Genomic DNA, 22,052 nt, shown 5'->3' on the forward strand with positions numbered 1-22,052 from the left:
ATAATTAGTCAAAGCAATCATCACGCGTCTAATGGTGGTTTTCAAATCTCCTTCAGCTCTGAAGAAGGGAACCTAAGTCACACTGGAAGGAACAGGGGGCTTGGGCTGCCAACACAGAGCCCTCCCCCTCCCTGTGGTGGCTTTCGCTCTCCCTGCCCTTCACCATGACAACACCAGGGCTTCCAGCAGCAACTCCTGCTCCATCATCTGAGGGGCTTCCTGAATGTTGCCTCCCTGCCCAGCCTCTGCTCCCACCTGGATTCCACTCTCCACACACCTGGTAAGAGTACACTGAAGCAGGTACCATACCAGTTGCCAGAGGGTTAGCATCATTGACGTTAAAAAGCTACGACCACAGAGCAAGAACACCCTGAATAAAGAGATCTGAGGACCTGTTCCTACCCTTGAAGGACATACATGTATTCCTTAAAGACAGGAACTAAGTCTTGAAGAATACATACAACCTTTTTTGATGACTATCGTTAATGATGACCATAGTTAATAACAGGTGTGTGTGTGCATGTGTGTGTGTGCACTTATGCCCAGTCACTCAGTAGTGTCTCTTTGTGACCCCGTGGACTGCAGCCCACCAGGCTCCTCTGTTCATGGAATTTTCCTAGGCAAGACTATTGGAGTGTGTTGCCATTCCCTTCTCCAGGGGATCTTTCCGACCCAGGGATTAAACCCCTGTCTCTTGCCTCTCCTGCACTGGCAGTTGGATTCTTTACCTCTGAGCCACCCAGCAACTTCAAGTGTGCAATGCAGTGTAGTTAATAATACTGCACTCCACACTTGAAAGTTGCTGGGAAAGTTGCTCTTAAAAATTCCCACTCGTAAGAAAAAAAAGTTGTAACTATTTGAGATGATGGATGTTAATTAAATTTTATATGATGATCAGTCCATAACACACATATATCAAATCACTGAGTTGCACACCTGGAACATAAAATAATGTTTGACTAAATACCTCAATTTTTTAATTAATGGCAAAACCTAAAGTCAGGGTTATTAAAAGAGAACCTCTTTCTACACCTGCACTGATGGGTGAACCAGGAAAGTGCAGGTTGAAGGGAGGAACTCTGGCTGTGAGAATGAGGGAAGCCCTCACAGAGGAGAAATTATGCTGAATCATGAAAGGAGAAGGCGCGCTTTCTAGTTTGGGAGGGTGGGGGCTGCCGGGGAGGGCATGATGTCCACACCTCCCAAACTGGGCCCTGCAGATGATTTCTTTCGGCTCTAAACCATTATCATCTTTTTATGGGCAGGTACCCCTTTCTCCCTCCTTCCTTCTGTCCATCTGCACAGACTCAGAGCTCGCTACAGTGGCAGAGTAAGTTTAATTCTTCTCTTGACCCCAGTACCGTCCAGCAGTGCTATGGAAACAATTCCACAGTCAAGGTCACCTGCAATATAAATCCATGGATGTGTCTGGCAATCCGAGAACATAGTAACTAGCAGTTCTAAGCTCATCTTTCTTCCTGCTCAACAGTAACATAAGTGAGTGTGGCAGAATTGAATCCATTTGTGCACTCCAAAAATCTCTACTCTGACCACTTTCTCCAGATTCTAAAGTGCAAGAAGCAGTAACTGAGGTTACTTAGCATCTTGTGAACAGCTAAATACATTCAACATCTTTCTATTGCCAAGCATCAAGAATAAACTCCACCACCGTTTGCCACTTCAACCTTTTCTGAAACCATCAGGAGACCCTCCCAGGCTTCTGTAGGTCAAGGACTGTAACCTGAGCCCACCAGAAGCATCCTCTAGACAAGCTCCAACCCTGGGACCTCGAACCTGGTGCCCCTGCTGGACACCGAATAACCTGCAGGGAGAGTGAGCCGTGGGCAGGGATGTGGCCCAGCGAAGGGGTCCCCATCGGATCCCCGCCGGGCTGTCTTCTCAGGGGTTCCACACGCTGCGGCCTCAACAACCACCACACCATCCTTTTAGTAAGTTTCCACACCCGGCCATGGGCGGATCAAGACCGCCCCTCTAAGTGGCTGCAAGCATATACGGAATAAAGCACACTCTGCGGACTTTCATCTTCGATAAGGGGATGCAAAAGCCGGGGACAGAGCCTGCCAGCGCGCCCCCACGGGGGACAGGCCCGCACCGACCGAGCAGATAACCCCGTCCCGGTGAGCCCATCCCGCCGCGCACTGGGCGGAGTCCCGCGCAGGGAGGCAGGTACGACCCCAATCGCCGGGCGGGCGGACTCGGGGTGCGGGTCTCGGTCCACAGGACTGTGGCCCGAGAGGAATCGACGCCCGGTGAGCGCCCGAGGGCCACGGCAGTCCTCCCTCTCGCGTCCGAAGTGGGCGACAAGTGGGCAGCGCCTCCCCGGGGAGCCCGGCGCGCGCCCCGTGGGGACAGAGAAAGAAAGAGGCGGCGCGGGGCGAGGCGACCCCCAACCGCCGCCCCCCGCCCGGCGGCCCACCGTGGGCGACGCGCCTGCCCCTCGGCTGGCGGGGCCACCGGGGGCGGCGGGCGGTCGCCCTCGCGGTCTCGGGCACGCGGCGCGCGCGGCGGCGCCCTCCTTACCCGTAGCAGAGCCGCGCCGCCCGCCGGGCGGACCGGGCGACCGGCCTGGGCGGAGCGGCAGCGCGGGGCTCGGGCGACGGGGCCGCGGCGCCGGGCGCAGGGAGAGGGGCAGCGCGGGGCGGGGGCCCGGGGCCTGGGACCGCCCGGGCGCATGCTCCCGCCGCACCTGCCGCCGCGGGTTCGCCCAGGCGAGCGCGGCGGGCGTGGGTCCGGCTCCCACCTGCTGGGAGGGTGGGTGCGGCTTGCTCCGCGTCGATGCTCGAGAAGGAAGGTCCCAAACCTCACTTCTGTCTGCCTGCCCCCAACCTCCCGCGCCCAGCCGGCGCGCGCACCGTGCTTCTGCTGGCTTTCCGGGTTCACTTGCTGCCTCCGGAGTCCTCCCTGTCCGGCCACTCCTCCGATGTGGCGACCCCATCTCAGCTGCCCCCATTCTCGCCCTTGACTTTTGCTACTCTTGCATCCGCAGAAAAGAGGATTCTCCTTCAAAATAAAAGGAGACTCTTCCCCCTGGCCCCAGATGTCAAGGGACCCTGTTGTAGATGCTTGAGATGGAGCAGAAGCAGGAGATGCTGCTGAGGCCCTGCCCTTAGGCATCCTAACGACTGGCTGGTCACAAAGCCTTGTCCTCATTTGGGGAGGAACATTAAATAGTTTAACATTAATAGTTTAACCTGGTTTACTCATTAAAAATAGGGCTTCTTTGGTGGCTCAGACGATGAAGAATCTGCCTACCAATGCAGGAGACCCGAGTTAGCTCCCTGGGTCAGGAAGATTCCCCTGGAGGAGGAAATGGCAACCCACTCCAGTATTCCTGCCTGGAGAATCCCATGGACAGAGGAGCCTGGCGGGCTTCAGTCTGTGGGGTGGCAGAGAGGCAGACAGGACTGAGCAGCTAGCACTTACAGGTAAAAGTTGCTGAGGGGGATAGGCATCCTTATAGCTGATCCCCCTATTGTACTGCAGGAACTAACAAAATACTGTAAAGCAATTATCCTTCAATTAAAAATAAGTTTTAAATGGGATACTACTCGGCCGTAAAAAGGACTGAATTTGCATCCCTTCTGGTGAGTTAGATGAACCTAGAGCCTGTTATGCAGCGGGAAGTCAGAGAAAAACAAATACCCTATATTGATGCACATTTATGGAATCTAGAGAAATGATAGTGATGAACCTGTCTGCAGGACAGGAATCGAGATGCAGACATAGAGAGCAGACTTATGAACACAGCTGGGGAAGGAGAGGGTAGGATGAACTGAGAGAGTAGTATTGAAACATACATTACCATATGTAGGACAGATGGCTAGTGGGAAGCTGCTGTATAACATGGGGAGCTCAACCAGATGCTCTGTGACAACCTAGAAGGGTGGGATAGAATGGGGAGGGGGAGGGGAGGGAGGGTCAAGGTTCAAGAGGGAGGGTACATGTATATATACTTACGGTTCACTCAAGTTGTATGGCAGAAACCAACACAATATTGTAGAGCAATTATCCTCTAATTAAAAATAAATTTAAAAAATCAAACTATTGCATAAAAATGTTTTAAAGATTAAAGGAAAAAAATCAAAGTAGCTGGTAATTGACGATTGTATTTTGTGACTTTTCAATGGAATTTTCTTTCATGAAGGCTTCCTGTGTATGAATTTTAGTATACAAATATCAGCTGGAAGGCATAAAACAAATAGTAGTTAGTTGCTTCCTGCAAGAAATTCAGTAATTTAACACTAGTAGCAATAATTTCCAAAATGATCTTTTGAATTTCTTATTGACTACCATAAACCAAGAACTAAAACTGTTTTGTTTTTCAGATGAGACTGGTCCTTTGGTAGAAACATCATTTAGTGTTGTTCTTGAAGAACATATAAAACCCTTTACTAATCAGTTTATGTTTATATTAGGAGATATGATCATAGACTGCAGCCATGAAATTAAAAGACGCTTACTCCTTGGAAGAAAAGTTATGACCAACCTAGATAGCACATTCAAAAGCAGAGACATTACTTTGCCGACTAAGGTCCATCTAGTCAAGGCTATGGTTTTTCCTGTGGTCATGTATGGATGTGAGAGTTGGACTGTGAAGAAGGCTGAGTGCCGAAGAATTGATGCTTTTGAACTGTGGTGTTGGAGAAGACTCTTGAGAGTCCCTTGGACTGCAAGGAGATCCAACTAGTCCATTCTGAAGGAGATCAGCCCTGGGATTTCTTTGGAAGGAATGATGCTAAAGCTGAAGCTCCAATACTTTGGCCACCTCATGAGAAGAGTTGACTCATTGGAAAAGACTTTGATGCTGGGAGGGATTGGGGGCAGGAGGAGAAGGGGACGACAGAGGATGAGATGGCTGGATGGCATCACGGACTCGATGGACGCGAGTCTGAGTGAACTCCAGGAGTTGGTGATGGACAGGGAGGCCTGGCATGCTGCGATTCATGGGGTCGCAAAGAGTCGGACATGACTGAGCGACTGAACTGAACTGACTGATGATCATAGAAACGTACACATGCAAACTGTGTTCTGTGCTCTAATCATTTAAGAAAAAGAGATTTAAGCCAGAGAAAAAGGAAAACAGAGGCTTTGGTATAGAGAGAATATTTAAAGCTGATCTAATGGAGTACTTATTTTCACACCATTTTAAATGCTTATCCTAAAGATCTTATGGAGCTGGGACGTATTTCTGTGACAGCAGGCACACTTCAGGGTGCGACCTTTGCATACTTGCTCACCTGACTACATGAAATTAGCATGGGCTCCGTGGGTGGATGAGAATCCCCCAAGCTGCTGCTCACCTGGGCACTGATAGGATTTCTGGTGAAGAGCTTCCATGACTGCAGTGTAACCCAGGCCATCCTTTTCTTCACTTTGGGGGGAAAACAATTATCTTTACAACATGTTTATTGAACATATTTGGCTTATATTTACCAAAGGGGTTTCCCAGTTGGTGCTAGTAGTCAGAACCCACCAGCCAATGCAGGAGACATGAGATGCAGTTTGATCCCTGGGTCAGGAAGATCCCCTGGAGGACAGGGCAATCTGCTCCAGTATTCTTGCCTGGAGAATCCTATGGACAGAGGAGCCTGATGGTCTGCATTCCATAGGTCAAAAAGAGTCGAACACAACTGAAGTGACTTAACATACATGTACATATTTACAAAACAAAAACACTGCTTTCAGGGGCTAGATTTAAATAAGAAAAACGATGCACCAATAAAACAGGTGATACAGGCATAAAACCTCATCTTGGGTTACTTAAGTATAAACCTATGGGTGCACAGTGCTGAGAGCAACATATGATTGTCGTCAAAGAAGCTGACATCTGTTTTAAATGATACCATTCCTCAAACTATATGGAAATATAAGCAGGAATGCATTGGTACACTTATTACAGAACTTTTCAAAAGCAGGTGTAGTAAATCCCTCTAATTGAACAGCTGCATATTGAAATGAAATAGTTACACTGTGGCTTAGTCTAACACTAGAAATAGTCCATCGTGAGTGATGTGGTTTAGAACACTAATGGTTACTAGGCATTTTATTTTTTTTAAGCTAACTCGAAGTTTATTTATGTCTTTATTTATTTTTGTTAATTTTTATTCAAGTACAGTTGATTTCAAATGTTGTGTTAATTTCTGCTGTATAGCACAGTGATTCAGTCATACACACATAAGCATTCTTTTTCATATTCTTTTCCATTATGGTTTGTCATAAGATTTTGAATATAGTTCCCCATGCTATACAATGGGACCTGGTTTTTGCTTATTTTCTTTTACATGAACAAGTTTGGATACTCTCTGATGATCAGTCAACTTCTTACAAATAGCTTAGGAAAGAAGAGAGGCAAAAGGCAAGGGAGAAACAGAAAGATAATAGACAACTGAATGCAGTTCCAGAAAAATAGGAAAGAGAGATAAGAGGGCCTTTTTACATGAACAATTCTAAGAAATAGAGGAAAGCAATAGAATGGGCAAGACTAGAGATCTCCTCAAGAAAATTGGAGCTATCAAGGGAACATTTCATGCAAGGATGAGATAGTCACTTTTTTTCTTGTTCACAATGACTTATTTCATGGACTTCATTCCTTTATTTATGAAATTAAAAGACGCTTACTTCTTGGAAGAAAAGTTATGACCAACCTAGATAGCACATTCAAAAGCAGAGACGTTACTTTGCCAACTAAGGTCCGTCTAATCAAGGTTATGGTTTTTCCAGTGGTCATGTATGGATGTGAGAGTTGAACTGTGAAGAAGGCTGAGTGCCAAAGAATTGATGCTTTTGAACTGTGGTGTTGGAGAAGACTCTTGAGAGTCCCTTGGACTGCAAGGAGATCCAACCAGTCCATTCTGAGGGAGATCAGCCCTGGGATTTCTTTGGAAGGAATGATGCTAAAGCTGAAACTCCAGTACTTTGGCCACCTCATGTGAAGAGTTGACTCACTGGAAAAGACTCTGATGCTGGGAGGGATTGGGGGCAGGAGGAGAAGGGGACGACAGAGGATGAGATGGCTGGATGGCATCACTGAGTCGATGGACGTGAGTCAGTGAACTCCAGGAGTTGGTGATGGACAGGGAGGCCTGGCATGCTGCGATTCATGGGGTCGCAAAGAGTCAGACACGACTGAGCGACTGAACTGAACTGAACTGATTCCTTTATTTCTGTGAGGGTCTTAAGCATGCTTAGTTAAAGTTTATTTTGATGTTCTCCTACCTGTGGGCTTCCCCAGTGGCTCAGTGGGTAAAGAATCCATTTACAATGGAAGAGACTCAGAAGACAAGGGTTCAGTACCTGGGTCGGAAAGATCCCCTGAAGGAGGAAATGACAACCCACTCCAGATTCTTGTCTGGAGAATCCCATGGACTAAGAAGCCCGGTGGGCTAGTCTCTAGGGTCACAAAAGAGTCAGACTCGACTGAAGCACCTGAGCACATGCTGCGCTGCATAACTCATCTCCCCGTGTGGCTGTCATCTCGTCGCTGTTCGTCATCTTCACGTAATTTGGGGTGAGGTGTGCTGCCTCCTCTCCCTCTCTGCTCTGCTCTCCGTCCTTTGCTATGCCTGGGCCTCACCGTTTTGTCCAGAATGAGGTGTCTTCTCAGCAGCCTTGGGCTGACATCCTACAACAATGCGAGGAAAATGCAGGCCCAGTCACCAAAGCCGTGAGGGCCATGGCCCTGCTCCCACACCTTCCTCTTTCTGGCTGCACTGCAAGAATGCAGCCAAAGTAACTGTTTTCCAGCTCATTTGGTGCTGAGAGAGCATCTAGCCCTAGTTTTAGATACTGACTCTGGCTGAAGCTGAAGCTCCAATACTTTGGCCACCTGATGCAAAGAGCCAACTCATTGGAAAAGACCTTGATGCTGGGAAAGACTGAGGGCAGGAGGAGAAGTGGGCCACAGAGAATGAGATGGTTGGATGGCATCACGGATTCAGTGAACGTAAGCTTGAGCAAACTCCAGGAGATGGAGAAGGACAGGGAGGCCTGGTGTGCTGCCATCCATGGGGTTGCAGAGTTGGACACGACTTAGCAACTGAACAACAGCAACTGGCTGCAGACCTCCATCATGCAGGAAATATTTCTTTCTCTACAAAATGTGACAGTCATTCATCTTTCATATTTCCAGACCTGGAATTCCTGAGTTCAGCTCTGGCATTGCACTATATCCTCGTGTGTTTCTAGGATATGGAAATAGCTGCCTTATTTTAATCTGTTTCAGTGGCTTTGTTTGGCTCAGGATGGGTCCTTCAAAAATGAACTCAGTTATTTTTCCAAGTTCCAGTTTCTCACTGGGCTTGACTTCCTTCTCAGCACCGCACACAGTTCTTTGCACAGAGTAAGTGCTCAATAGAAGTTTCTGGAGTTGAAATCACTTCATCCTGTGCAAACGGAAGCTGAATGAATGCTCATCAGAAACATACTGCAGAGGAGAGTCATTCAGCACAGCCTCGACAGGATGAAAGTTAGACCTTCCTGTGTTGAGCATCCCAAGACTTCATCTCTGTTTACACATGTGGAGCGGCTCTAAAGAAGGGTGGGCACATTGGAAGAACTGCCGGAACAGACCATTACCAACTGTTCAGTAAACCCTGCAGGGTGACCAGGCTGATATGACAAGAGTTACTGTGTCTACAATTCAACCCCAGGAAGCTATTGAATATTTCCTATGTGTGTTTTCATTTCCATATCTTCCAGCTCTTCTTTCTCTGCCCTCACTTATCATTGTTAGAGTGAAAGGTATGCAAGTAAGCAGCCTATCTGTCTGGGATTGTAGTTCTGCTCTTCATTTTGTTCTTAGTATTTTATTTTGTTCGTTTATTTCTTTATTTGGCTGTGCTGCGTCTTTGTTGCAGCATGTGTGATCTTTTTAAGTTGTGGCATGTGAAATCATAGTTGCAGCATGTGGGATCTAACTCCCTGACCAGGGATCAAACCCAGGCCCCCGCACTGGAAGTGCAGAGTCTTACCTACTGAACCACCAGGGAAGTCCCTGTCCTACTTCAATCACCGTCTCATTTCCCAAGCTAAATTAACTTCCCCCACCCCTTATATTGTTTGCCCTTAGTCCTTATCTCTGTTTGGTGCCAACTCTTCAGACTCTGACATTTAAAATGACCCAGAGAGGCTATTAAACAGAGCTCTAGACATGCAACTTGATAAACTCCATCTTACAAAATCTGATTGCCCTTCTGAATCTTCCATTATCTTACCCTGGGTTCCAGCACAGCACATCAATCTTGAGGCTCATGCTGGTTTCTATTAAAGAGCTCCAATCCATAGGCCAGACCTCAACTCACATCTTTCTTCCCCATGCTTTAAATTAAGCCTGGAAATGAACCACCACCAAGATAAATGAACAGCAAACATGAATCCAAAGGTGGGACGTCTCAGTTCAGTTCAGTCGCTCAGTCGTGTCCGACTCTTTGCGACCCTATGGACTGCAGCATGTCAGGCCTCCTTGTGCATCACCAGCTCCCGGAGCTTGCTCAAACCCATGTTCTACTTTGTCACAGTTTTAATAATCAAAGTTAATTTTTCATGTGTATAAGTACCATTAAGCCAGAGTACCATGCACTGATTTGTGTTCATTTAATTGTTTCATTGTCTATTCAGCAAGTAGATAATGTCTTACAACCTGCTTAAATTTTACTGTACTTGTCCTATATTTCAATAGTATTTTCAAAATTTTTATGCAATAATATTCTTTGTTAGAGCCTCTGGTAACCATTTATCCAGGTGTTTCTTCTTTATCATTGTTAATGTTTCATTTTAACCTCTGAAGGAAGATTTTTAAGTAGCAAATTATGCAAATTATAGTTGTACAATATTGGGTTTTTGTCATACTGTCAATTCCCCTTTAGTGCTTTTTTCACTTGGTCTTAATATCATCTCTCACCACCTTGAGTAATTAGTATCATTTTTCTTAGTTTACAAATGGAAAAATAAGTATTATTTCTATGGTTTTCCTTTCTTCTTACAATGTTGTTAATTAGGTTTTACTGGTTTCTGACAATCCAGCCTTGAGAACATCGTATCTTAAATAACAAGATATTGAGTAAGAAAGCATCTAGCGGCATTTTTTCCCCATAAATCCACAGTAAAGATATGACAAAGCAAAAGTTAATATTGTTTATTATATTTCACCAAGTCTAAAAAGTATTTGGGAAATAATTTGTTAAACTATGTACAAACTCCTTTCTGATAATAAGCCTATACATCCTTTACCTTAGGAAGGATTTACTGATTTCACTTTCTTTTTGAAATAAGACAAATTTAAATGCAAAAAACAATCTGATAAGCAAAGCAGACAGGTTTTCATGACTTTAATGTTTTTATTCAATTGTGCTCACTTAGGGTGTATTCTTGAACCCCATTTTACAAGTAGGGGATAGTCCTCCCCCAGGAGCAGGCAAACAGGCACTGAAAGTACACAAAACCATGGGCATCTTCCTGGAACATCAATTTGTCTCTAGCTTTGACAGGAGAGAGACTTAAATTATTTCACTTATGATTAAAAAACATTATTTTTACATTAAAATAAACAGGGGTTATATTATGGAGCAGAGACAAAATGTGCCTGGGCTTTTAAGATAAAACAGGTGAAGGTGACTTCAAAGACAATTTTGTTCTTCTGAAAAAGAATTGTTTGTGTCATCTGCATCCCAGAGAGCTTATTTTATTTTTCTTATGTTATCTTTCTGTTAGAATTTTACCTCCTCTGTGATTTCATCCATGCATTCATTTGTAACAAAATATTTCCAGTGGAGAAACTGAGCTAGAATGTTTGGGGGTTATGCATTCCTTTGACCTGTATGTATCTTGACTCAGCTAGAAGATTGATCTTAGCCATAGCACAGAATGATCTACAGAGTCATAACTGAAACATGGGTTTGTAATTCATGATGACATGATTGTTATAAACTCTTATAACTGCTATTATATAAATTGATTTAATATGTTATTGTGCATCAGCTATCTTCTTTATAACATAAGAAACTAATTAGCAACTACTACCATTCTAAAACAATAACATGATCCAGACTGGGCGTATCTATTAGGAAGAAATGTTGTTCCCCAGTAAACCACGTGGTCACCTGCCTTGAGGATGGGCCATGTCAGAGGAGAAAAGGCAAGTGTTTCCTAACTACACTGCCTGGGCCTGAACTTGTCTGTTTATTCATAGAGCTCACGTGCTGCCCATAACATTCCTGTGGTCTTGTTTTATTAATGAATACAGGTCAACTTAAGCACCTTTCAAGGAAAGAACAAGAATCCAATGAACCCAACTCAATTCATTTATTTCCCTCCAAATTCTCTTCCTATCTTTGCTGGATGTTGTTTTCTCGTGGAGGAAATCAGGAAAGAGTGTGCTCTGCTCTTTCAAATTAATTTCTCTTTTTATTTCCATATGTCAACAGAGTTTTCACAGTTGACATTTTTATCACTCTGCTTTAGAAAATTAATTTTATTTCACATTTTCATGCATCAGTCACACAGTTGACCTTCTTATAGTCCTGCAGTGATCTGTTGTCATGGGACCGCCTTTGCTAAGCTCTCTCTTATTCTTAGCCATTTGGGTTTTCCTAGTTGTGTTTTCATTTTGTAATCATATTTATAGCACTACTCTAAATATTTCTAAGTAAATAACTTTAATCTGTGTATTTCCTTTTAGAACATTCCATAGAGTAGGATTATTGTGCCGAATTATATCCAGTACTTTCACAGGTCACCATGTCTTTTTCTCCCCCCAGAACTAAAACAATTGAAAATGTGACCAGAAACGTTTAAAATTTTAATTAAAACAATTTATGTCAGTCTCAGATCCAGCAAATCCCAAAACTGGCATTTCATGATTTCTATGTATTTAGTAAATCTGTGTATAATGGTATCTTAATGTTGCTAATATTTACTAAATAATACTGGAGATATGGATTAACCAGTGTGATGATTTTTTAATTGTAGTTCTCTATTATTGAAAGTTTGGTTCGTTTCCTTTAACTAGCTATCAAGTGGAATTTGAGTGTGAGCTGTTATAAATTTGTCCCAATTATTTGTATGTTTTAGAAGGCAAGCATGTTTTTTAAAAGAGTATCAAATGTATCAAGGGACTTCCCTGGTGGCTCAAATAGTAAAGAATCCACCTGCAATGCAGGAGACCCAGGTTTGATCCCTGGGTCAGGAAGATCCCCTGGAGAAGGGCATGGCAACCCACTCCAGTATTCTTGCCTGGAAAATCCCACGGACAGAGGAGCCGAGTGGGCTAAATTCCACGGGGTCACAAAGAGTCAGACACGACTAAGCATGCACACAGATGCAGAGACTATCAATCGCACTTGCAGGAGAGCCATTAACTCTTTCCTAAGAGCCCAGCTCTAGGCTTTCTGAGTTCCTCAGCCTTCTACTAGGTAGTAATGAGAAAACTCCCCCTAAGAAGGTTAGGAAGAACATTAACATCCATAAAATGCTATTCTGTGCTAGAAACCAGTAAGAGGGAACATTTATTGAGAATGTACTTCGTTCAGCTAAGCACTTTACATAGATTATTCCGCTAAATCCTTCATATAGCTGCAGATGAAGTGATCTGCTAAGATCCCACAGCTGGAAGGTGATGGAACCAGACTGGAAGAGAGACACTGCTGTGTGCCGTGCTACCCCGCCGGCCCCTGGTTTTCCTGGGAGGGTCCAGGGGGTCTCACTGGTGAGCATCAGCTTCGTCTTCAGCCCCCTCCTCCACTGTGGAGCTGTGTGTCTCTGCTCTGCGTATCTTTACGTCATCTGTCGACCTTGCCTCCACGTTCCTTCTTCAGGAAGATTCTCCTTCATCTGCTGGGCTGGAGGAAAAGGGCTTTGTTGTTTTAGAAAAGATGCATCTTGTGTTCAAACTGTTGTTTCCTCAGCAGAACACATCCTTTCCACCCTTTGAAACCCTTGAACTCTTTTCTTTCCTGCTACCTATGTGTTATGGTCACTTACTCCAAATTAACCATCTCTCAGAGATGTGATAACCATCTCAGAAACCTTACTGCCCATCATCCTCCCTGGCTCCTCTCCTTATAGCATCTCCCCTTTGTCTACATTTAAATATAATCTTTCTTCTTTTTTTAACAAGTGGACTTATGCTTCCCGTGTTACTTTATCTGATGTGCTAATAATTCTTCCAGAAATAATCATACTGTAATATGGGGTCCCCTCTCCAGCCTCAGAGTTGCATCACAGATTATTTTTGAAAGTGGATGAAAACATCAAATAGCTCAATCTGGTTTACTTTCCTGTATGGGGAAAATGACTCAATTTTGCTTTACTATCGGCTGTGTTTTAAAAACTACCATTAAATGCTTATGCTTTATTTTATGCAGACCTAGAGTATGTCTGAGAATGGCTGTGAGCCACACTTCTGAGGAATTTTGTGTCAGTGGAATATATGGTGAAGCACGCTAATAAATTGAATTCTGTCCTTATTTTAAGCACCCTACAACTACTGTGTTGGCAGCTCTGTTTAAACATACCTTAAATGACATTTCCTTATAAATAACATTCTAGACTTGGTATAAGAAGCAGCACAGTATAGTAAAAAGAGGTTTAGCCCCAGGGAAACAGAAGATTTATTTTCTGAATAGCCTGGTGCCCGTCATTTAACTTCTCTGACTCTCAATTTATCCTACAAAATTAGAAAATTATAACTAGAAGTTTTAAATGTCTTTCTAGCTCTGAAGTTTTCAGTATGAACAAAAGTGAAGTTTTAAGAGAAAACTAAGTAAATTGTATGCATTTAATACAATGCATCCAGTCCCTCCTTATCCCCAGGCTCGGGACTCCACAACTGACCTCAAAATGAAACACCCCTGGGCTTCTTGTCCAGGAAGAAGTCCCTTGGACAGCAAGGAGATCAAATCAGTCAATCCTAAAGGAAATCAACCCTGAATTTTCATTAGAAGAAAGGGTGCTGAAGCTCCAATACTTTGGCCACCCCGATGCAAAGGGCCAACTCACTGGAAAAGACCCTGATGCTGGGAAAGATTGAGGGCAGGAGGAGAAGGGGGTGACAGAGGATACGATGGTTGGATGGCATCACCGACTCAATGGACATGAATTTGAGCAAACTCCGGAGATTAGTGAAGGACAGGGAGGCCTGGCTTGCTGCAGTGAATGGGGTCACAAAGAGAGAGGACTTAGCGACTGAACAGCAAGGGAATCTTCATCCCCGGAGGATGCCTGTTTTTATTTTACAAAAGCAGCAGCCTTGGAAGCTTCTGGGTTTTCTGTCCCAACAATCGGCCTCCTCTGAGGCCCTGAGCTGGGCTGTGCTCCCAGCATTGCAGCTGAGCCAGGGAAGCGGGATGTGGGAGAGGGGGAAGAAGGAGGATGCTATCATAATAGCTAGTCAAGCGGTTTCCCGTTTATTAGGCAGTGACTTGATTTTTCATCTGTCTGCTCCATTAGACTGTAAATTCTTTGGAGGCTGAACCCACATTGGTTTCCCCTTCACCGCTGTAACCAGGCACAGTAACGGGTTGGTGGTAAGATACTCAGTCAAGACCGAGGGAATGCATTTACTGCTAGAGGACACCCTGAAAAGCACACGTTTGTCCAAATCTCTAACAAAATGACACTTTAACCATCTGCAATCTGTGGCCTGTTCTCTAAATCTCATGAATTCCCCTGTGTCCCTTTTGCAGATTTTCTAGTGCTTCTCTCTTAACTCTCAGGAAGTATTACCCTGCATCTTACCTAACTCTTCTATTTACAGATGTTTGTTTCTTCCAGTGTGCCTTCCATAGAAATGGCTCATCACTGGACATAACCCTTTCACGCAGCGCTTTCCATACTTGAAAACACGCAGGTCATCCCTCCGCTGATTTTTCCATGTATCAGATAATTCACACTAACCTAATTTTTCATTGCTCTGTAATTCTGACATTTTTTTCTCTGGTTTCAGCTGAATGTCTTCATGTTATTAATTCTCTGCAGTTAATTATGTAATTCTTCATGAATTAACCTTCACTGTGCATTCCTCCCAGAGAAGGCAATGGCACCCCACTCCAGTACTCTTGCCTGGAAAGTCCCATGGACGGAGGAGCCTGGTAGGCTGCAGTCCATGGGGTTGCTAAGAGTCGGGACGACTGAGCGACTTCACTTTCGCTTTTCACTTTCATGCATTGGAGAAGGCAATGGCACCCCACTCCAGTATTCTTGCCTGGAGAATCCCAGGGACAGGGGAGCCTAGTGGGCTTCCGTCTGTGGGGTTGCACAGAGTCAGACGTGACTGAAGCGACTTAGCAGTAGCAGTAGCAGTGCATTCCTCCTGCAAAACATCCTAGTACATGCTCACAGCACACTGAGAGCTGGGGCCTGGCTCGTAGACGGTTAGCTAGAAAAACCAAGATCAAGTTCAAAGCCTGACTCTGATACTTCCATCTCTGTGAACCTGAACAGGTGACTTAATGCTGTGTAGCCCTGATCTTGATGGTCTGTTGGGGGAGTGAATGAGTTCATGTGTTTAGAACAGTGGCTGAAACAAAGTATGCATTCAATATTAGTGGGACTTCCCTGGCGGTACCGTGGTTAAGACTCTGCACTTCCAATGCAGGAGGCATGGGTTCGATCCCTGTTGGGAAACTAACATTCCGTGTGCCACGTGGTGTGGCCGAAAAGAAAAACTTAGTGATTCTTTTGTTGTTGCTGTCGTTATTACCATTGGCTTTTAGTCACAGCATACTCAGAGGAAATTTAAAGTGTAGTAAGTCAGAAAGAGCCTGCAATAGGGGAGAAAGAAAAGAGATGGGTAAGAAAGAGACACAAAGGTGAGTGAAGACCTGGAAGATGCCTGCCCACTTCATGAACAGAGTCTAGACTTTCCCCCCCAAGTCTAGCATGATGCCTGGTTCGTGTTAGACATTTAAGAGTGTTCGCTGGATTGGATTAATCCAGCTTACCCTCTCGCCATTTATATAACCACTCTCCTAGCAATCAACTTTTTTTTAATGCAAGTTTTCCTGCTTGCCAGCCAGGCAACTAAGGGGCATGTAACTGACACATCTGAGTTTCTGAGTCACATTTATCAATTGATTATGATTATAGAATCTCTGGGGCTTCCCTGGTGGGGAAGACAGTAAAGAATCTGCCTGCAATGCAGGAGATTCATGTTTGGTTCCTGGATCAAAAAGATTCCCTGGAGAAGAGCACGGCAATCCACTCCAGTATTCTTGCCTGGAGACTTCCATGGACAGAAGAGCTTGGCAGGCTATAGTCCATGGGGTTGTGAAGAGTCAGACAGGACTGAGCGACACTAACCCTTTCAGTTCCCGTACCAACATTGGTCAAAATGAAACAAGATAATGTTGTTGGTACTTTGTAAGTGCTCAGTAATGTTCTCTGATATTATTGTGACACAAAGCATAGCAGAGAAATAGTGATGTCCCCAGGAAGTGAATTTACACAGCCTGAGAAGGTAACTCTTCAAAGATTTTAGTGAGAAATGTTTTACATATTCCCCACTGAGCTTCGTATTTAACAGATAATTGCAGGAGCCTCTGTGGAATTCCAATTTTGAATAAATCACAGGTTTTTTTCCTTTTCTTACTTTTAGCAGGGAACTTTTTTTAACCTGTTAGGTAACCACAGAGCAGGCTAATCGTCTCCCTGGAGGGATTTCTTTGAGATCTCTGGGGCCAGAGGGCAGCATTTTACAAGCAGTTTTGGGGAACTCTGGAATTGTTGCTAGAAGCATCCTACTTCACAGCCCGGGGCCCATCTGCAGTGACTTCAGGTGACCAGGCCTCATATAGATGACGAATATCCCCATTTCAGCTCAGAATGCATCGCTCTGAAGTTGAACATTCAGAAGCTGGGTTGCACCAACCCAAAATGCCCGAGGCAGCACCAAGACCCAAAATTATCATGGAGCAGCTGCACAAGCCAGAGCAAGGTTTTGTTCTGCATGGCTATCCTTGCGTGCCCTGCTTCTGCAGAACATAGTGCCATATGGCTGAGACCTGAGATTCAGCGCCTGGCCTGGGCTCCCAGAATGCACCGACTGCCTCCTCCCTCACTTTGGTCTCCTGGGGCCCCTCTGAATCAGATGGTCCTTCTGGCAACACGATAATGTGTCCTTTATTTATGCTGTTTCTGTCTTACATTGTCTACTTCGTGTGTGTGGGTGTGCACACTCAGTCATGTCCAACCCTTTGTAACCCCATGGACTGCAGCACACCAGAGACATCTTTGCCCATGGGATTCTCCAGGGCAAGAATACTGGAGTGGGTTGCCATGTCCTCCTCCAGGGGCTCTTCCTGACTCAGGGATGGAGCCTACATCTCCTGCATGGGCAAGCAGATTCTTTACCACTGAGCCACCTGGGATGCCCTGTCTACTTTGTGGTCCTATAAAAATCCTACTTGTCTGCTGCTCAAATTCCTGCTTTTAATATGAGGATAGCTCCATGAAAAGAACCATGGGGCCTATTTCCACCCATCCTCTTTTGTAAATATGTGTTAAAGCATCCCTAAGAAGGAAAATCTTGTTCACCCTCTTGTTCCCAAGAAAAAAACCCTTGGCTAATTAAATTTTTATTATAACCTGGTGATTATGCCTTGGGAATAAAAGTTTATCTGATAGCTAAGTTTAATTTTATTAAAAGGTCCATGGCTTGCCATTTCTACCTGTTCTGGAATTGATTAAGATTTACTACCAGGCAAAGTCCATGCACTTTTGGAATTAGGTGATCTCACGGCCTTGACGAAATGGCTTCTTAACCTTTCAGAAGCAAGACAGTTCCCACTCAACCAAAAATTAAACGAGCAGCTGTCTTCCAGCTCTGAGCACAGCCCAAGTGGCAGAAAGCCCCAGAAGCTGTCAGTTCCTAGACAAGAGTTTGTACATTTCTTTGCGGGGACCCAAACCAGCTCCATCAAAATCACTTTGTGAGGTCTTGACTCTTCCTCTGTTTTCTTAGCCCCCAAAGAGTTCATGATGTAATTCCCTGGCAAAGCAGGCTTGCCAAGAGATGTTTTCTTGGCTGCATTCCCGTTACACATTTACCCTAAAGCAAAATCTAAATGTCCAAGATAGAAATGTCAGAGCATCTGTTAGGATATTCTGTGATTAGACCCCACATTCCCATCAGCCATTCACGAATTCTGTGCCCAGATGATACCTACCTATTTGAGCCTGGTCATCCCTGTTGCAGACTAGGGATGAGGGCAGTTTGCAAGTGGAGGAAAACCGCAGAGCTGGGCCCAACATTTTGGGGGGGACTCAAACATTCAATCTGTAACAGATGATTGATTGGCTTAAAAGGAAACATTTTAGAGCAAATTTTGTCACACTGAAGACCCCTTAGGGTGCTCCCTTTATGCCTACCCAAGGACAACCACAGAGCTCCCCGGGTGTGCTAGTGGTAAAGAATCAGCCTGCCAATGCAGGAGACGCAAGAGACGTGGGTTTGATCCCTGGGTCGGAAAGATGCCCTGGAGAAGCAAATGGCAACCCACTTCTGTATTCTTGCCCGGGAAATCCCATGGACAGAGGAGCCTGGCATGCTACAGTCCATGGGGTCGCCAAAGAGTCAGATGTGACCGAGTGAGCACACAGAAGGCCAACCACTCAACAGGAGTGAAATAGGTTCCCTGTCATGGCTGGTGAACTTTAGCTCTTGTTTCATGAGCAAAGACTTAGGTTTGTTACTTTGGAATAAACTTAGATTCTTTTGTGTGTCATATAAGAACAAAGATGAATGGAACAGAGTTATTCAGCCTATAGCTTAAAAAAACCTTATAGCCCTTCAAGCTTAATATTAAATGTAGGCGATCCCAGATCACTAGACCGTTGACTCACAGCTGTACATGTCCTCTTAGAAGACTACGATAATACTCAGTGTGTGCATTTATTTTTGGTTTTACATAATCAGATCAGGAAAAAACTGGTCAATGGATAGGCAACCCCTAGACTTCAGTCATGATAAAAAGTGAGAGCTGTTTTCAGTTGTCTTTTATATGGGCCCAATAATGATTTGTTAATTATCTTTCTAATTAGCTTTATGATTCAATCTAATATAGGATCTTCAGTGTGTAATCAGAACTAATCTATGTTCACTTGTAGAATCCCATGGAGTTTTCTTATGAGTCGTGTAAAGACTAAGAAAAAAAGTTTTCGTATCCCAAGTAAAAAGTTAATAACAAAATTAATTAGAAAAAAATGGTATCCAGCTTCTTATTAGAATTGAGTCACTCTACTCACCTTTGTTAAAATTAAGAACTACTCAGTTACTTCTCTAAGGACAATCCTTACAGGGTTCCCTGGCACCTTTGAGCACGGGGCAATCCTGTACTTCTCGGGGAAGGACAGCCACATCTGCAGTTCTGGGGGCTTCCAGCCTCTGCAGAGCCAGACTCTTTCAGAACTTACATACTGACGTTTTCCTCCTGTGTTTCAGAATCCCAGGCTTTGCCAGCCAAGATCCTCACTAATGGAGTGCTGGTAAGTGTTTACCAACCACCTTTCTGAAAAGGAGGAAATCCCCCAGAATCTTCATATCTGCTGCTTTCTATGGGATGAATGGGCTTCCCGGGTGGCGCTAGAGGTCAAAACATGCCTGCCAGTGTAAGAGACATAAGAGACGCAGGTTCGATCCCTGGGTGAGGAAGATCTCTTGGAAGAGGGCATGGCAACCCGCTCCAGTATTCTTGCCTGGAGAATCCCATATACAGAGGATCCTGGTGGGTTACAGTCCACAAGGTTGCAAAGAGTTGGACATGACTGTAGGAACTTAGCATGCATGCATGCATGGATGCGTGTGTGCGTGCTAAGTTGCTTCAGTCGTGTCTGACTCTGTGGCTGATTTCAAGCTACAAATACAACATCATTGAGCATGTCTCTGAAGAGACACTAATGATCTGCTCCTGTGAACTTGGAAGAACTGAACCCAGCACCCCCTGGTCCTGTCCAGAGGCCACCGGACCTTGAAGTCTAAGCAAATACCTAGCCATCATCTCTCAAGCTGGGACTCCATAAGTCCTGTGTCTGCCACACAGCTGTGTCCAGTCTTCTGCTGCAGGAAATGAGAGTGTCTTTATCATCCACCTGCTTCTCACTCTTAGCTTGTGAATGACCCTCAGTCTCCACAGCAAAACAACTGAGCCATCTAGGCTATTCTTGTTGGCACTGTTTCCCCCATACTTTTCAAATATCTGAATAATTTTGCCTACAAGGGTGTTCTTCCCTGGCACTTTCCCCTGGTCACCACCAGTAAAATTTTTAGCAACTAGGTCTTTCTTTGCTCCAGGGACTACCTTCACCTCCCATAATACTCAGGATGACATTCTCTTTGTCCACTGGGAGATACTGAGCAGACTCCAAGCCCAATCTTCCTGTCCATTTTCTTAAACAGCTTCTGGCACCATTAGTGTTGGTTCTGCTCCTCTGGGAAGCAGACATCAGAATGGGATTCAATGGGCAAAATATTGACATTTGAGGCTTCCTTTGTGGTTCAGATGGTAAAGAATCCACCTGCAGGTGACCCAGGTTGTATCCCTGGGTTAGAAAGATCTGCTGGAAAAGGGAATGGCAACCCACTCCAGTATTCTTGCCTGGGATATCCCATAGACAGATGGGCTACATGTGGGCTACAGTCCATGGGGTCGTAGAGTCAGACATGACTGAGTGACTGAGCACAAATGCCTTTGAATTCTAAATGGGAGGGAGCAGGGGAAGGTGGTGAACCCTCGGCCCAGATGCAGGTCTGAACCTTGTGAATGAAGAAGGGAAAGAAGAAATTGGACAGTATCATCACAGTGCACTTCCAGGAAAGTTCCAGCTGAGCCGATGATGACCCTCAGCGACAAGTGTGCATCTCATAGGAATGAATGGCTTGCACCAAGTGCCCAGGCGTGCCTAGCTGTTGGTGGATGGGGAGTGCGGGTGGGGAAGGTCTTGATCCAGAGGTCTTCTGTCAACTATACCACCTACAGTGGGAGATCTGAGCCCCCCCACCACCACCCGTTGCACCATTGCCTCACCTGTGTTTCCTGGACATTGTGTCTAAGTTTTATCTGAAAGAAATTCTGTCTAAAGACTTCATGGAAGGAATGTAAGAATTGTTGGCTAGCATGGATCATTGCAATGTCATAGACCTCCCACTACATCACTTTAGGAACCTCAGGACATCTGGTAACCCTGCAGCTAATGATGATCATACTGATTCCTGGGCTCAGTCAGCAACAGTCTCACCCCTGAAGGACTCTCTCTGTGGATCACAAACTTCTTCACCAGTGACTTTCCCCCTTGCCCTCTGCCCACCTATGACCACCATCTTCATGTGGAAGTTGTCATCTCTGAAACAGAGCCATTTCCAAACTACTCACTCCAGTAAACCTCCCCAGCCTCATGCATGCATTCGGCAAACACATTTCCCAAGTGTCCTGCCTGGTTCACTTCAGTGTCAATCATTCGTCTGTTTACAATCTCATGGAGAAACAATCCGGTGGGAAATGGAGCATGTTTCTTTAACATCCGCCATCTTTTCAGGTTCTGTTCTTGAAGCTGTAAACCTTATTTAATTTTCAGGACATCCCCTGAGGCAGGTATGACTGTCCCTCTGCTGTCACTGGAGCCCATTCCCACCTATGAGAGACAGCCTGGCAGGGCAGGCAGACGGAGGTACACTCAACATCAGAACTAAATGAAAAGGAACCTACTTAGTAAACCTAAAGGAACCAATGGTGATCTTTAAGGAGGAGAGTAATATAATTAAAGGAGTATATTTTTAAAATTTTTTATTAATTTTTACTGGAGTGTAGTTGATTTACAGTCTTGTGTTAGGGCTTCCCCGGTGGCTCAGTGGTAAACAATCCACCAGCCAGTGCAGAAGTTCAATCCCTGGGCTGGGAAGACACCACACGCCAAGGAGCAACGAAGCCCAGGCGCCACAACTCCTGAGCCCGGGCTCTAGCGCCCCGGAGCTGCAACTGCTGCAGCCTACACGCTGCTAGAGCCCGGGCTCTGCAACAAGCCCTCGCACTGAAACAAAGGGTCAT

Source organism: Budorcas taxicolor, chromosome 22, assembly GCF_023091745.1.
Source record: "Budorcas taxicolor isolate Tak-1 chromosome 22, Takin1.1, whole genome shotgun sequence".
Classification (NCBI taxonomy): domain Eukaryota; kingdom Metazoa; phylum Chordata; class Mammalia; order Artiodactyla; family Bovidae; genus Budorcas; species Budorcas taxicolor.